At 59.4% G+C, this 4,391-nt stretch overlaps 1 pseudogene; it reads left to right on the top strand.

The window, feature by feature from the left end:
* Positions 1-3,523: 3,523 nt before the first annotated feature.
* LOC104465891 lies at positions 3,524-3,865 on the top strand (annotated as a pseudogene).
* The last annotated feature ends 526 nt before the right edge of the window (positions 3,866-4,391 follow it).

Raw genomic sequence — 4,391 nt, 5'->3', positions numbered from 1 at the left:
GGCTTCACGGTGTCCCCAGGGAGTGCCAGCACCTGGAGATGCTGCAGCAGCCACGATGCAAGTGGGGTGCTTGTGTTGGACCCCCCGGTCCAGCTGCAGGGTGGGTGATGCAAGCGTGGGTCCGTGGGGGTCTGGATATGCTCGTGGATGTGTTGTTCAGGGATGGATGAGAAAAACGTGGGTCTGCAGCGTGGAAAAGAGCCAGCGTGGAGAAATGGCACTTTGCCCTGTCCCTCTGTCAGCAACGACATCCGTGTCCCCCCTGCTGTGCCGGGGCTGTGTCCTCTCCAGGGCAGCAGGACATGCGGTGGGAGGAGGTGGCAATGCACTGTCCCCCTTCCCGCAGGTGACGGAGGACATGTCCCCGGCGTGGCCGGGAAACAGAGACGTGGGATGTGTTTAAACCACATCTGCTGTAGAGTGAGACCATGCGCTGCTGCTGCCAGGGCATGATGCTGCCCATGCGCTGCAGGAGCATCCCTCTGGTCCCCACATAGCTCCTCCGGCTCTGCGTGGCCATGGGGACGAACGTGGCCCTTGGCATGGCCAGGAGATCCCATCGCTGCTGGAGGTCTTGCCGAGCTTGGAGCTGTGTCGGTTCATGGCAGGCACAGGGGCCGTAGGCTGCCAAGCCAAGTCCTGCGAGAATATATTTAACTGTGTCATCCTTCTTCCCTGGAGGAGCATCTCTAGTGGGGGATGCAAATGGGGCTGAATGTCCCCAAGGGGCTTTCAGAGCCCCTGCGCTGGGTGTTTGGTGACATCCCAGCACCCAGGGAGCAGGGCGACTGGAGGGATGCATTCTGGTAGCTATGAGAAGGCAGCCAGAGGTTTCTTGGTTTTAATTACAGTGTTTAATCGCCTCTGACGGCTCCGGGCTGGAGCACCACCTCCGCGTAGGATGCAGCTGCGAGCGTGGGTTGGAGCACTGTCACCGTGCAGGATGCCGCCCACGGCCTGAGCTGATAACAGGGATTAGCTGAGTGTCACCCAGCGCTGGGGACAGGGCGGGCAGGGGCTCACCGGGGACAAGGGCCAGGGAGTGAGGGGAAATGGGCCAGACTGGCTGATCCCTGCTCCCTGCTGGGTTTTCCACCGCAGCAAACTGGGATTTCTATCACAGCAAACTGGGCTGGATCCTGCTTCCCGGTGTGAATTGCTGAGGTTCTGCTGCATATGTGACCCCGGCACCCAGCACACTGCTAAAAAGCCTCGAGGGGAAACTCTGTGCAGGTTTTAGGGATGCTGGGAGAAAGCATCCCATCCTGAAATCCTTGGAAAATGCAGCTTGCCTGGCAGGAGGTACCAGGACACCCCGTGGTGGGAGAGCTGCTGCTGCGGGGGTCTGGACGGCTGCTGGGTTTGGGTGGGACAACGAGGTCCATGGTGCTGGTGGAGGGACAGTTTGGGGTTTGCCGTGTCACCTGGGCCAGGCCATTCATCTTGCAGGGTAATAACTCAGTAGGAGCAATTCTGATTTGGATGGATATTTATAGGGATGCTCATGTGGTAGAGAAATTTCTGCCGTTTCTTTATAAGCATGAAAGGGGACATTGGGGACTGTCACAAGGTGTGCCCAGCTCACAGGTTACCTGCACAAAATCTTTTTCACAGGACATTGTTGGGTGTCACGCCCATGCAGTGGCTGTTCTCTTGGCAGGTGGATTTTTTATCCCCACTGGTTCCTTTCCATTAAGTGTTGAACAGAGAAAATATTCTCAAAAAGCTCTGACAGCTTCGGTTTGCAGATCTACTGCTTTCTGCTTCCAGGCGTGGTCCTGAACGCGGTACACGTGGGAAAAGCAAGGTGCAAGCTGGGGAGGGAGGCACATGCTGCAGAGCATGGCTGGGTGACAGTCCATCACCTGCATCCCTGGAAATACAGCCTGGGATGGTCAGAGGTGAGCTCGTGGTGGGAGGATGCAGCTCTGAGCCCCAACCTGCCGATGCTGGAGGGGCTGCCGGAGAAGGTCCCCTCTCCAGCCCCACAAAAAGGGACTTTGCAGCTGCCTTGGGAGTGGGAAGGGCTGGGGGGCGGATGGATGGAGCACAGCGTGGTCCCTGCAGCTGGAGGGGCTGGCTGGAGGGGGTCCCGCTGCCCGGGGGGGCTGAGCTGGGCTGCAGCTGGCTGGTTCCCCACGGGCACAGGGCCCGTCCCTCCTGTGCCGCAGCCTCTCGCTGCTCCTCTCTTCCCGCAGCCGATGCTCTCAGCAGCTCGCTGGCTGCAGCAGGGTCCCTGCAGCTCCGCCGGGACCTGGGTTTAGGTATGTGTGGGGGGACAGAGGGGTTGGGTGCCAGCGGAGGGGGGAGGTGACCACTTGGGGTTGGGTGCATGAGTTTCTACCACCCTGGGTGACTTTCCTTTTGGTCCCCAGCGTGTCTCGGCTCCGGGGACCCGGCTGATGGGCTTTTCCCAGGCAGGGCGTTGAGCTGTGTGATGCTTCAGGGTGGGTGCAGTGTTGTGCCTCCCGCTCTGTCCTGTGGGTCCCAGCACACCCAGCACCCCACTGACCCAAGGGGGCCCTGGGGGGAGCAGGGCACTACTCCTCCTGTGGTTGTTCTGCCAGAACCTGAGGTCTTCAGTGTGCTCTGAAACACTTCAGATTTGGTTTTGGTTTGAACTCCTTTTTGCCTGATGAACTGGACAGCTGTCCTTTAGGGTGTGCCAGTCTTTGACCTGAAAGAAATCTGTTAAATCTGTTTGGTTTTGGTTTTTTGTTTTTCTCCGGGGGTGGTCGCCTGTGTCCTGGGATCCTGCTTTACGGGACCTTTGCAATCTGGGTTGGACACCAAAATTAATCGATCTAATTGCAGCCCAGAGCCCTGCGTCCACATCCCACTATGGTTTGTGTTGCATCCCCTTTCCGTTCCCAGTTTAACCAAGTCGGTGCATGTTTAACACTGGGATGCTCCACCCCGGAGGTTGTCCTGTTTCCAAAGGGGGTCAGGCAGACTTGGGAGGGGACAGGAGGATGCTTCCCAGGGGCTGCCTTGGAAAATCACCCGTGTGTTTGCCAGCTGCTGGCTCGTTCCAGCCCAGTTTTGCCCATCAGGCTGTGAGATGTCACATTGCAAATGCGGCATATGGAGCTTGGGCTCAAATTGTCTCTTTTCTGGCCTAAAAGATGAAAAAGCTGCTTGAAGGGTGCAGAAGGCACATGAGCACTGCATGGGTTTGCTTATTCACGTGGCTGATGGAGAGCAGCCAGCGCCGGCTGCCTGCTGCGTCCCTGTCCTCGCCCTCCGCGCTGCTGATGAGCATCCTGGGGACATTGTAGGTGGTGGCCCATGGTCTCCTCTCCCAAGATCCATGGTGGCAGTTCTCCGGGGTCCTCTCCTCACTCTTATCCTCCCCATGTCTTTCAGATGTCCTGCAGTAACCTGGCACCCTGCAGAAGGACCTGCCTGCCTTAGCCAGCCCGTCCTCCCAAGCATCCCACCAGCCATGGCCTCGACACCCCAGTGAGGGGCGAAGGGACAAGGAACCAGTCCCCCCAACACTGCCACGTCCCCCGGCAGAGCCATGGAGGCCCCCCTGGACGTGCCCGTAGGGAACCTCATCGATTTTGACACCGAAACGCCCACCTGCATCCCCTCAGAGCCCTCTCCTCCTGCTGCTCCCAGTGGCAACGGGCACCTGGGGGACACGGGGGACATGGCTGGGGAGGAGAGCGATGCCACCGAGTCAGCAGACAGCGAGAACGACATGGGGGACTCTCCCAGGCACTGGGGCAGCTACCACCGCTCCTCCTCCAACGAGTCCTTCTCCTCCGGCCAGAGCACCGAGTCGGCGTGGGACGAGGCGACGGCCGAGCGCCGGGAGTTCATGCGGCACTACGTGGAGAAGATCTTCACTGGGGGGTGAGCAAGTGGGGGTCATCCCATGGGATGGGATCTGGATGCTTTCCCCCTCTGGGAGCGTCGGTTTGTGTCCTTCCCCATGCTTGGTGAACCCAGGCTGTTGCTCCCGGCTGGAACATGGTGGAGGAGGAGGAGGAGGGAATAGAAGATGGTCCAGAGGAGGAAACAGAGATGGCCCGAGGCTGGAGCAGCTCCCGTGCGAGGACAGGCTGAGAGAGTTGGGGGTGTGCAGCCTGGAGAAGAGAAGGCTCCGGGGAGACCTTCCAGCACCTTCCAGTGCTGAAAGGGGGCTCCAGGAGAGATGGGGGGGCTCTGGGTCAGGGATGTAGTGATAGAACGAGGGGAAACGGGTTTAAGCTGGAAGAGGGGAGATTGAGATGAGATCTTGGGAAGAAATATTTCCCTGTGTGGGGGGTGAGGCAGTGGCCCAGGGTGCCCAGAGAAGCTGTGGGTGCCCCATCCCTGGAGGGGTTCAAGGCCAGGCTGGATGAGGCTTTGGGCAACCTGGGCTAGTGGGAGGTGTCCCTGCC

This window comes from Pterocles gutturalis, unplaced genomic scaffold, assembly GCF_000699245.1.
Source record: "Pterocles gutturalis isolate BGI_N339 unplaced genomic scaffold, ASM69924v1 scaffold34938, whole genome shotgun sequence".
In the NCBI taxonomy this organism is placed as follows: Eukaryota; Metazoa; Chordata; class Aves; order Pterocliformes; family Pteroclidae; genus Pterocles; species Pterocles gutturalis.
Note: the sequence above shows the minus strand (reverse complement) of the source record. Positions and strands in the feature narration are given on the sequence as shown.